Genomic DNA, 13,087 nt, shown 5'->3' on the forward strand with positions numbered 1-13,087 from the left:
GCTTATGAATACATCTGGTCCAGAAGAAAGCAGTAATCAAGGTCCAGGAGAGCAGTGGAATGTTCCTAGCAGGAAGCACCAGTTGAACATGATCCTTCAAGCCGTCCTCCGCGTTGCTGTCATACCATGTCCTTATGTGTCCAATTACTAGGCTGCCTGGTTACTAGGAAACCAGAAATGCTACCAGGCAGGGACCCTCCAAAGGCTTCTATGACACATTCAAGGCTGGCTGAACACATTGCTTTCTATAGTTTTACATATTCAGGGTTCCACTTTACTATCATATAGAAAATAATATAAAATAGCCTTACATTATAACTAACTCAAGTTATGTAGTCTATGTATATGAAATGCACCTGTCAGTTCATCTATGTAGACAAAACCCTGTAGCAACATGCACAAGATACAGCCACATCAAAAAGCAGCCCCATCCACCCCTATTCTTCAGCCCCCTCTTACAGTTGTGATGGATACAGTGGGGGATGTTGACAAACCCAGGGGGTGACATCAACGAGAGACTTTCGAAAAAATAAACTATCACTGGGTTTCTCAATGCCGCTAGGCTTTAGTTGCCCTGTCCCTTATTCAGCTCTCCACTGTGAAAGAATGTGGTCACGCAACAGGACAACGATGGTCAGTTGTTGCTCAAAGTCTCTCAACATTTCCCTTTTGCCTTTTTCTTTACTTATGGAGTTGAGTAACAGAGCGTTACTTAGCTTAGATTTTAATTGACCCAGTTTCCCTGCAGTGCAAGAATGCTTGGCTTGAGTTGCAAGCTGACTCTTGACAAAGTGACCACCTGGTCCCGCTGGGTTTGGGTTTATGCTGTGAGGTCACAATAACTTGTATTGGGGTCCACCATGTCTGAGCAGGGTGTCTGTTCAGATAGCTACCTGGATATAGGCCAGGCAGTTTAATGGTTAACATGAGGAAATTGGCACACTGGAATCCCAGACCATAATGATTCCTTATAAGGGATGTAAATGATGATGACAGAATACAGCTCAGTGTAGTAGTGCAAAGTTAAAATAAATCAGTAAATAATCAATTCCACTAATATATTTTTCACTGTGTGGTCAACACAGTTTTACTACAACTGTTTTTGCATTTTAGTCCACATGAGTGTACTGTAATGATCAATTATTAACTTGTTATATTGACTACACTAATAAACTCCTAGGACTAGAGGGAGGAGTTAGAAGATATTCTCAAAGTACATTTGGTTTTTCCTCTGAGAGGGTAAAAAAAATTGCACGTTGAGGTAAGTTTAAACAGTTCTTACCATCTTATGTTTGTTTTGCCATATTGATTGTACTTGTACACTTGTACACTTTGGTATGTCTCAATGCTGAAACATCAATCAAAGAAGTGTCTACTGAACTTGAAGAGAAATACTACAAAGTATATAAAACCAATTAAATATGTGATACAGTATCTATTTAATATTGGAACATTAAAATAGGACTGAATTTATATTAAAATGTTACACTGTACTTGCATAATTGACTGACATTTAGAAATAAAATAACATTTTAAGGGTGTACTGTTCTGTCTTTGATCTGTTTTATGAAAATATTGCGAAACATATTACAGAATTGTATAAGATCTGTTTATTTACATAACAATATGATTGTCTCATAGTTTCCATATATGAAACCACAATGAATTTGAATTTGAATTTTTTATTTTATTCATTTTTTAAATTTCACCTTTATTTAACCATGTAGGCTAGTTGAGAACAAGTTCTCATTTACAACTGTGACCTGGCCAAGATAAAGCAAAGCAGTGCGACACAAACAACAACACAGAGTTACACATTGAATAAACAAACGTACAGTCAATAACACAATAGAGAAAGTATATATACAGTGTGTGCAAATGAGGTAGGATAGGGGGGGTGAGGCAATAAATAGGCCATAGTGGCAAAATTATTACAGTGGGGCAAATTAAACACTGGGGTGATAAATGTGCAGAAGATGAGTGTGCAAGTAGCGGTACTGGGGTGCAAAGGAGCAAAATAAATAACAATATGGTAATGAGGTAGTTGGATAGGCTATGTACAGGTGCAGTGATCTGTGAGCTGCTCTGACAGCTGGTGCTTAAAGCTAGTGAGGGAGGTAAGAGTCTCCAGCTTCAGTGATTTTTGCAGTTCGTTCCAGTCATTGGCAGCAGAAAACTGGAAGGAAAGGCGGCCAAAGGAGGAATTGGCTTTGGGGGTGAGCAGTGAAATATACCTGCTGGAGCGTGTGCTGCGGGTGGGTGCTGCTATGGTGACCAGTCAGCTGAGATAAGGCGGGGCTTTACCTAGCAACGACTTAGATGACCTGGAGCCAGTGGGTTTGGCGATGGATATTAAGCGAGGGCCAGCCAACGAGAGCATACAGGTCGCAGTGGTGGGTAGTATATGGGGCTTTGGTGACCAAACGGATGGCACTGTGATAGACTGCATCCAATTTGCTGAGTAGAGTGTTGGAGGCTATTTTGTAAATGACATCGCCGAAGTCAAGGATCGGTAGGATAGTCAGTTTTACGAGGGTATGTTTGGCAGCATGAGTGAAGGATGCTTTGTTGCGAAATAGGAAGCTGATTCTAGATTTTATTTTGGATTGGAGATGCTTAATGTGAGTCTGGAAGGAGAGTTTACAGTCTAACCAGACACCTTGGTATTTGTAGTTGTCCACATATTCTAAGTCAGAACCGTCCAGAGTAGTGATGCTGGACGGGTGAGTAGGTGTGGGCAGCGATCGATTGAAGAGTATGCATTTAGTTTTACTTGCATTTAAGAGCAGTTGGAGGCCACGGAAGGAGAGTTGTATGGCATTGAAGCTCATCTGCAGGTTAGTTAAACACAGTGTCCAAAGAAGGGCCAGAAATATACAGAATGGTGTCGTAAGAATACGGTGATTGACAGAGTCGAAAGCCTTGGCCAGGTCGATGAAGACGGCTGCACAGTACTGTCTTATATCGATGGCGGTTATGATATCGTTTAGTACCTTGAGCGTGGCTGAGGTGCACCCATGACCAGCTCAGAAACCAGATTGCATAGTGGAGGGTACGGTGGGATTCTAAAAGGTCAGTGATCTGTTTGTTAACTTGGCTTTCAAAGACCTTAGAAAGGCAGGGTAGGATAGATATAGGTCTGTAGCAGTTTGGGTCTAGAGTGTCTCCCCCTTTGAAGAGGGGGATGACCGCGGCAGCTTTCCCAGTATAAACATACTGTTAGGGTGAACTCCAATCTAATTTGAATGAGATAACAACTTTTTTGTGTGTAGTAATTATAGTGTAATGCTACATTTATGACAAGTCAGATACTCGGGAATCTCAGTTAAAATGAATGTTAGTTATTTGCGTAGAGCTTCCTATTGGTTGATTCTGACACTTTCCAAGTGTGAAACTCGGGTATCATCTTTCTACAACAAGTTTCCAAGTTTGACATTTCCGAGTTTCCTAGTTCTGACTTGCAGCATAACTATTTTGTATACAGTGAATATATTACCATTTTCTTATGTGCATGACCATCCACATATTTCCATCCACCTATAGTATGTGGATGGATGTGTAATTCCTTTACAAAGATATGTTTTTGGTATGGGATGCGTGTGTGTGTGATTGTGTGTGTGTGTAAGTGAGTCAGTCAGCATGATAATGGAACCAACTGACTGACTGAATGCAAATCTGCTCACTCTTTACTGGTTGCCTTGGTGACTTCTTGGGCTAAAGTGAAGATGAAGATTTATGGTAAAATCTCTGACCACAAATCCCTCCGAGCTGTACCCTTATTTGGGTTTCACGTTCATTTCTCCCATATTTTTCATGTGGAGAAGACTTTCCTGAGGAGTGGACTCCTTACTGTTGTTCTAAATGCTGGTGTTATGCAAATTAGGTTGGAGTTCACCCTAACAGTACGTTTATACTGGGTATTACTTTGAGAAATCAAACAACCGGAAATCAGTCATTTCCAATGGGAGGAAGATACACAAGGAGGCATTGTCAGAGGTTGTCCACTATATGCGACAAATTGCAGAAGTCATTCTTTTTCAAAGGAAGGAAAAAACCTTCTGTTAACCCTCCTATTATGTTGCGGATCAATTTGACCCCTAAAATACTAGTTAACCTCTCTTTATCTCCATGAAATTAAATACCTTGTCCTCGTTTTGCGTCATGAACCTAACTTCAAAATGTGCACACACTGATGTGTTGTGGAATGTCTTTGTAGATTATGTTTACAAACGTGATGTTGTGGGTCATTTTGACCCAGAGGCTGTCATGTGTATAGATATTTCCACGGGTCCAAAATAAACAACTGTCTGATGTATTTTGTTTTGACTGGTTGTTGTTGCACCTTTATCATTCTGTTTGGGTGAAAAAGAGCATTCCCAAGCATCTCAGTGAGAGCAGCAGATCTCTGACACAGACACTCAGAAATGAGCTCCAACAGAAAATGCTTGTTTGTGAGAAAGGAAATATGTTTAACAAATAGTTCTTAAATATAGAGTTTTTGAAATCAAATGTTCTTGTGTTTCTTCTTCCTGAAAGGTCTGACAAGACAAAATAAAGTTTGGGTTGTTTTTACTTGATTCTTTTTACTTGGCTGTCTTGAGTGTGATTAAACTGTACGGGTCAATCTGACCCACACCACTAGCTGTACATTTTCTTCAGCTATGCATCAGGGTTAAATGAGTGAGGCAAACCAATTCTGGTGAACAGAAAGAGGCAAAAGGTTAGGCTGAACTTGATGAAAATCCCAGAGGGAAACCACTGTGCGATTAACCAATCGGGGGAGGGAAGGTTTCGCTAGCTTGAACACCGGGCTGGATTGGCTATTGATAAGTTCTCTACCTGGTTGAATGTTATTTGATACCACAAGCTACATTTCTTTGGAAATAACAAACTGAAGTGATTCGTCACTTACCGGGCATGTCCACTAGCAAGAGATGCCTCCGACAAAGTGACGGAGCCCATTCATTTTCAGGGAAAAGCTAGCGTGCTGGTGGATATTGGCCATTTGAAGTAGACAGTCTCTGAGCAAGAGGCAACCAGAGTTTTGCTAAGCTGAACATTATACTAATTATCATTAGATGTACGTAAAAGGTAAGAATTAGTTGAACTTTTGATGGACAAAATGGACAAAACTATATAAATTCAGCAAAAAAAGAAACTGCCCTTTTTCAGCACCCTGTCTTTCAAAAATCATTCGTAAAAATCCAAATAACTTCACAGATCTTCCTTGTAAAGGGTTTAAACACTGTTTCCATGCTTGTTCAATGAACCATAAACAATTAATGAACATGCACCTGTGGAACGGTCGTTAACACACTAACAGCTTACACTAACAGGTTGGCCATTAAGGTCACAGTTATGAAAACTCAGGACACTAAAGAGGCCTTTCTACTGACTCTGAAAAATACCAAAAGAAAGATGCCCAGGGTCCCTGCACAGGATCGGTAGATCCGAACATCACACCTGCGGGACAGGTACAGGATGGCAACAACAACTGCCCGAGTTACACCAGGAACGCACAATCCCTCCATCAGTGCTCAGACTGTCCGCAATAGACTGAGAGAGGCTGGACTGAGGGCTTGTAGGCCTGTTGTAAGGCAGGTCCTCACCAGACATCACCGGCAACAACGTCGCCTATGGGCACAAACCCACCGTCGCTGGACCAGACAGGACTGGCAAAAAGTGCTCTTCACTGACGAGTCGCAGTTTTGTCTCACCAGGGGTGATGGTCGGATTCACGTTTATCGTTGAAGGAATGAGCGTTACACCGAGGCCTGTACTCTGGAGTGGGATCGATTTGGAGGTGGAGGGTCTGTCATGGTCTGGGGCGTTGTGTCACAGCATCATCGGACTGAGCTTGTTGTCATTGCAGGCAGTCTCAACGCTGTGCATTACAGAGAAGACATCCTCCTCCATCATGTGGTACCCTTCCTGCAGGCTCATCCTGACATGACCCTCCAGCATGACAATGCCACCAGCCATACTGCTCATTCTGTGCGTGATTTCCTGCAGACAGGAATGTCAGTGTTCTGCCATGGCCAGCGAAGAGCCTCAATCCCATTGAGCACGTCTGGGACCTGTTGGATCGGAGGGTGAGGGCTAAGGCCATTCCCCCCAGAAATGTCCGGGAACTTGTAGGTGCCTTGATGGAAGAGTGGGGTAATATCTCACAGCAAGAACTGGCATATCTGGGGCAGTCCATGAGGAGGAGATGCACTGCAGTAGAGGTCGACCAATTATGATTTTTCAATGTCGATACCGATTATTGGAGGACCAAAAAAAAGCCGATACCGATTAATCGGACAATTTCTATTTATTTATCTATTTATTTGTAATAATGAAAATTACAACAATACTGATTGAACACATTTATTTTAACTTAATATAATACATCAATCAAATCAATTTTGCCTCAAATAAATAAGGAAACATTTTCAATTTGGTTTAAATAATGCAAAAACAAAGTGTTGGAGAAGAAAGTAAAAGTGCAATATGTGCCATGTAAAAAAGCTAATGTTTAAGTCCCTTGCTCAGAACATGAGAACATCTGAAAGCTGGTGGCTCAATATTCCCAGTTCTTCAATATTCCCAGTTAAGAAGTTTTAGGTTGTAGTTATTTTAGGAATTATGATGCGTCAACTATTTCTCTCTATACCATTTGTATTTCATGTACCTTTGATTATTGGATGTTCTTATAGGCACTTTAGTATTGCCAGCCTAATCTCGGGAGTTGATAGGCTTGAAGTCATAAACAGCTCAATGCTTGAAGCATTGCGAAGAGCTGCTGGCAAAACGCACGAAAGTACTGTTTGAATGAATGCGTACGAGCCTACTGCTGCCTACCATCGCTCAGTCAGACTGCTCTATCAAATATCAAATCATAGACTTAATTGTGTCCAAAAATACCGATTTCCGATTATTATGAAAACTTGAAATCGGCCCTAATTAATCGGCCATTCCGATTAATCGGTCGACCTCTACACTGCAGTACTTAATGCAGCAGGTGGCCACACCAGATACTGACTGTTACTTTTGATTTTGACTCCCCCTTTGTTCAGGGACACATTATTCCATTTCTGTTAGTCACATGTCTGTGGAACTTGTTCAGTTTATGTCTCAGTTGTTGAATCTTGTTATGTTCATACAAATACTTACACATGTTAAGTTTGCTGAAAATAAACGCAGTTGACAGCGAGAGGACGGTTCTTTTTTTGCTGAGGTCACGTTTTCGTACCTCTCTGTGTGACATTGGCCTAAGTCTCGATGGTCTGTCGTCAATATTCATGTATCGTATAGAAATTCTCTCTCCTCCCTGAAGATGGCGCTTAACTGGCCTGGCCTGCTGTTAATCGGGGTGTTCTTCCTCATTGTCCTCGCGACAGGCATCCAGAAAGTCCAAGCGCGAGGAGAGGAAGTGCACTGGAAACCTTAGTGAGGTTGCCATGGTTGGAGGGCGGAACCTCAACATCTGGGTCAGCATCTTCACTACCACAGGTGTGTAGTCAACCTAACTAACTTGTAACATAAGATCACCCAGATTTGAAAGTCATTGAGTCTCTTTCAAAGTACTTTTCAATGTTTAGTGGTTGTTCTGTGTTACCACCCTCTCTCTACAGCTACATGGGTGGGAGGAGGTTTCATCCTAGGCAATGCTGAGGTGGTCTACGACCCTAAAAGGGGCCTGGCTTGGGCCATTGGACCGATAGGCTTCTCCCTTAGCCTGGTTGCAGGTATGTATGGTTATGTTATCATAATACTTGGGCAGTGGAGGCTGCTGAGTGGAGGATGGCTCATAATAATTGCTGGAATGGAGCGAATGGAATGGCATGAAACACATGGAAACCACGTGTTTGATGTTGTTGATAGCTTTCCGCTTATTCCTCTCTGTCCATTTGACATGCCCGTCCTCCTCAATTCAGGTGCCACCAACCTCCTGTGGTGTAAGGTAAATAAGTCACAGTAAATGGATTCGTGACTGCAGGTGCATTGTTCTTTAGGAAACCTGTCCGAGAGAAGAATTACGTCACCATAATGGATCCGTTCCAGGAGAAGTATGGGAACACGTTAACTGCTTTTCTATTTGTCCCATCACTCCTTGCTGACATCTTCTGGATAGCCTGTGTGCTCGCTGCATTGGGTAAGTCAGTTGTTCTGTCAGCAAAATAGCCATCACAGCACCTTTTAGCACGTGCCATGACTAGAGCCACGTTTACCTGGTTATGTCACGTGGAAAAACTGTCTCTAGCTTAGATTTCTCTGAGTGTATCTTTGATGTAATTTATTGAAGAATAAGCAATTGTCCACCACCGCATTATCTGGAAGCATGAGAATGAGTCTAAACTATTACATTATTAGTTGGTGATGTTGGCCAACTCCCTGATGCATGAATGAGTGCATAAACCTGCATGGCATGTGTGTAAGTTATACATTGGGTGAACTGTTGAGGCTTTCTAGCGACATAATGACACTCAGATCTCAGGGATGTTGATGGCTATATACTACACACAGAAGCTTGCAAGCTACTACGCTAGCTAGAATGTGTGAACAATCTGCACAATGCTTTGCTCTAGGGGGAACGGTGAGTGCGATCATAGATATCCCATCACCCTTGGCTGTGGCCTTGTCTGCTGACGTGGCAGTTCTCTACACATTGCTGGGAGGGCTGTACTCGGTGGCCTACACTGATGTCATCCAGCTCATCTTCATGTTCCTCAGCCTGGTGATAAAACTTTGTCCTGCACTCTTAGAAAAAATGGTTTCAAAGCGGTTCTTCGGCTGTCCCCATAGAAGAACCCTTTTTGGAAAGGGTTCAACATTTAACCCAAAAGGGTTGTACCTGGAACCAAAATAGGTTCTTCAAAGGTTTCTCCTATGGGGACAGCCGAAGAAACCTTATTGGTTCTAGGGTTAACGTGTTATAGTGAGTGAGGGCACGTGTCTAGTCTACTGTATATATACACGCCCAGATTCACTTTATTTACATGTTGAAGTTTCTGTATGGGAACTTTTGTTTCTTTTTCTTTCCTTTCAATGTTTTTTTCTCTTTTTCTGTCCTTTCAATGGTTTTGTTTCTTTTTCTGTCCTTTCAATGGTTTTGTTTCTTTTTCTTTCCTTTCAATGGTTTTGTGGTTTAGTTTTCTTTTCCTTTCAGTGATTTTGTGGTTTTGTTTTTTCCCTTCCAGTGGCTCTGTGTGCCCTTCATACTGATAAGCCCCGCCTCCGAAGACATTACAGTCACAGTGGTGACAAAACTGTACCAGGAGCCATGGACCGGCAGGCTGAAGTTGGCACATGCAGTGCGCTGGCTGGATGACCTGCTACTGGTGTCAATTTCACAGTTTGTCAGAGGTGTTCAGACAATGTCTAATATTTAGTTGATTCCACGTCACAGACCATCTGTTGTATAGATCATAGATCTATATCTAAATGTCTCAATCCCTACAATTTTCATTGTTTTGTGTTATCTTTCTATTTTCCGTGCTGGTTGTTTTCTCATTTAGGTCATGCGCTTTTTGAATTTCAAAATTTTTACGGTCCATTTCAATGTCTCGCTCTCTGACTCTAGGTGGAATCTGTTACCAGGCCTTCTACCAGAGAGTCCTGGCCACAGCCACTGTGGCTCAGTTCATCTGCTATGCTGCCTCTGTCTTCTGCTTCATCCCACCATACCACCTCTTCTCATTGGTGCTGGCAGCATCCACAGGTACAGCAGTGTGTTCATCAAAATGGAGGAGTAGGCTTCATGGTAGGAGTCAACTCTGTCCCAATAATGTAAATCACTGGGAGTTCTGTAAACCTCAAATGCAAGCTTTTTTTTTCTCCCTCACTTAGATTAGAACCAGACCAGTTGTGGTCTACCTACTCCCTACGAGCAGGGCAAGGCGAATATGATTCTGCCCATCTCCCTGCACCACCTGTGCCAACCTCTTGTCGGAATCTGCGCCATTGCTGCTGCCGTGATGTCATCGATTGACTCTGCCCTGCTGTCTTCTGCGTCCCTTTTTCCCCGAAACATCTACAAAAACATTTTCAGCAAAAGGGTGAGAGAAAGTTGGAGAATCTACTTACAAACATCTTAGTTTATTCTATGTAACTATTTATTTCTTCTTCAGAAAGAGATTCTACTGGTTGTAATGGTGTCCATCCTACTGTTTGGTTTGATGGGGGCAGGCTTGGCAATGACGACCTCCTCTGTGTATGTCTTTTGGATTCTCAGTGGAGATGTGATGTACACGGTGGTGTGTGCCCAGTTGATCTGCGTCCTCTTTCTGCCTGGGTATGGTGCCTTGGCAGGCCTTGTGGTAGAGCTACTGCTGCAGCTCCTAGTGGGAGAGCCACTGCTCGGTATGACAGGACTCATGCCCCTTCCCTGGGACAGCCTACACGAGGACGGGCGTCTGCTGCATGTCTTCCCGTTCCGCACCAGCATCATGTTGGTCTCTCTGGCCACCATCCTGGTTGTGTCACGTTTTGCAGCCTGCCTTTTCCTTAAATGACTACTGCCTGATAACTGGGATGTATATGGACTTGGTCAAAAAAGGATGATTTTGATAAAGGATATAGTAGCTAAGGATCTGACTGAGACACAAGGCAGAATGACCCATCTCCTCATGCGAGCACAGAAGATATGAGCTCTTTACAATGACCTGGGGTCCCATCATGTAGATCGTTACAGACAACGGCCAAAGGCCAGGAACAGGCAGGACTCAAACACCACAGCACAGTTAAGACTCTTAATTCAATAAAGAATGTTACCTTTTCAAAGAAATGTAGCTTGTGGAAAGTACTGTTTCCTTGTTCTTGTTACTTGTATGTCATCTTCATGTTTATGGTACATTTAAATGAATATCCTTCAAAGACTGTTTGTTTAGAAAGCAATAAAAATACAAGCTAAATAACGAGTGATCAAGCATGAATCGACACCACCCTAGATAGGTGGAAAAACAAGGTAAAACGGTGAACTGGCACTGTAAGAGTTGGTCTCCCAGACACATATTAACCCACTCCTGGACTAAGTAGCATTTTGAATTGAGATTCTTTGTGTGCACATTCTGGATCCTGAGTGTCTATAATATCACATACACAGTGGTGTTAGCCCAGTTAGCTATCCTATTTCTGTCTAGACAGGTCAATGACTATGGAGTGTGTTTGGGCTTTGGGATTTGGCTTTTCCTCTGTGGCCTGTTTGATGTGCCCACACACACGCATACCTCTTATTTGCTCTTAAAGTGGACGGGAACATCGTACATGCCTTTCCCTTACTTCTCTCCTTGGCCACAATCATTCTTGTGTCACGTTTGACAGGCTACCTTTTCCTTACTGGCTACTGCCCCATAGATGGGATGTGTTAATTAGGTCTGTCAGAAGGTGATCTTTAACGGCTGTGGCTGCCTTAACGGCTGTGGCTAATACTGCTGTTTTACAACAGAACTAGCTAGCCTAGTTCTATATGGCTTCAAACTTGCTGTGGACATTATAGCTATTTTAGCACACAGTTTATTTTTGTATGACGTGTAAAATGTGTCTATATGGCCCCAGCTAGCTAGCTTTGCAATCTGGTCTCAGAGTATGTCGTATTATTCTGTATGTAAATCAGTAACCTGCCATTTATTATGATATGTTAGGTTAAAGGGTTTGGGGAAGGGTTAGCTAACATACTAAGTAATTATAAAGTAACTAAAAAGTAGTAAGTAGTTGAAAAGTTGATAAAATGCTAAAATTGTCCTTCATGAGATTCGAAATAGCAACCCCTGGTTGCTAGACATTCGCAGTTCGGCGCGAGATCACCGTTAGACGATGACTTGTTTCTGCGCATGAGCTTAGCTAGCCAACGTTGCCATGACATCTCCATCAAGCAAGATCAGGGAAGCAGTTATCTTCATACTGTACTGTCTTTGATATTACTGTACATCCTTGTCTACACAATAGATTAACCCCTCCCTTCCTCCTCCCTGCGCCTTTTGGTTCCACATCTATGGCTATTGTCTGCATTTATGTGGCAGGTAGCAACAGAGGGCCATCAAGCACTATGGAAAATTAGAGGAGTTTGTGACAGTGGTAACACAAACTGTCCCAGAACTTATAACTGACAGACAGAGGACATTGCTTCTTGTGGCATTAAGGGCAAGGGTGAGTAAATTCTGAAACTTACCCTGGGTGTAGAAATGTGTTTAACAATGTGTCAGGTGTATGAAGGGCCGTGTCTAGCCCAAGATGTACTCTTAAGAAGCCTACCATTACTCCTTAAAGTCCAAGGACTTTATGCTATTTTCAGAGGTAGATTGGCTCTGGCAGCCAAACCAGCCAAATACTCCCATCTAAACGTGAATCGATTTCAATTGTTATATGGTTCTAGAAACTAAAAACCCTCTACTTTCATATCACATCAAAATAATTTCACAAATGCAAAAATGTTCACTTACTGTACACTGTTTTAACCGGCTTTATCACAGTTGCAGCTAACAGTATTTTTCAGTGACAACAGTATTTTTCAGTGACAACACGATTCTGCCGGCCTTCTTCGGTTACACACAGGTATGCGTAAACATGCGCTGTAACGAGAAATGGCCGTGTGGGAACAATAATTATCCCTATAAAGATGTGTATCAATTAAACCATTTGTTTTTTTGAAAATTATTCCTCGCTAATATGAAAGATAAGGTCCTTATGTTTCCAAAACCGTACCGCGAGCGATGCGTGTTAATGTTCAGATCGAGCATAGGGGCTCTTAACAAAACTCCATAGAGAAGACGCCTTCGTCCAATGACAGTTAATGCAGTTTTTGTATTCTGATCATGCAATTCCGAACACATCATGCGTCTACACCTACATTTAAATGTGTCCATTGTGTCCCTATTCCCTTTTCCTGCGCTATATTCAAATGCCATTATGCATTCTGCAAATGGTTGAATAAGCAAAATATGATAACATGACAACAACTTGATGGCAGTAGTTAACTACTGTAGCTAACTAGCCAGCTAACCTCTGTAGCTAGCCAGCAAGCAAAGTTAAAGGGATTGCAAATGGGTTAGCATAACTCTAGCCAAAAAAAGTGAATTATTTTTCTAAATATTAGCTAGCTGGCTAG

The 13,087-nt window shown here is 42.2% G+C and overlaps 2 long non-coding RNA genes across 2 annotated transcripts; both read left to right on the forward strand.

Moving 5' to 3' along the window:
- Nucleotides 1-7,349: 7,349 nt before the first annotated feature.
- On the forward strand, nt 7,350-9,042 carry LOC139566007 (uncharacterized). The gene is made up of 4 exons (XR_011673031.1): nt 7,350-7,494; nt 7,617-7,730; nt 7,998-8,137; nt 8,571-9,042. It is a non-coding gene; the product is annotated as an uncharacterized lncRNA (long non-coding RNA).
- Nucleotides 9,043-9,127: 85 nt separating this feature from the next.
- Nucleotides 9,128-11,121, forward strand: LOC139566008 (uncharacterized). The gene is made up of 3 exons (XR_011673032.1): nt 9,128-9,703; nt 9,832-10,040; nt 10,217-11,121. It is a non-coding gene; the product is annotated as an uncharacterized lncRNA (long non-coding RNA).
- The last annotated feature ends 1,966 nt before the right edge of the window (nt 11,122-13,087 follow it).

The sequence above is a fragment of the Salvelinus alpinus genome, chromosome 37 (assembly GCF_045679555.1).
Source record: "Salvelinus alpinus chromosome 37, SLU_Salpinus.1, whole genome shotgun sequence".
Classification (NCBI taxonomy): domain Eukaryota; kingdom Metazoa; phylum Chordata; class Actinopteri; order Salmoniformes; family Salmonidae; genus Salvelinus; species Salvelinus alpinus.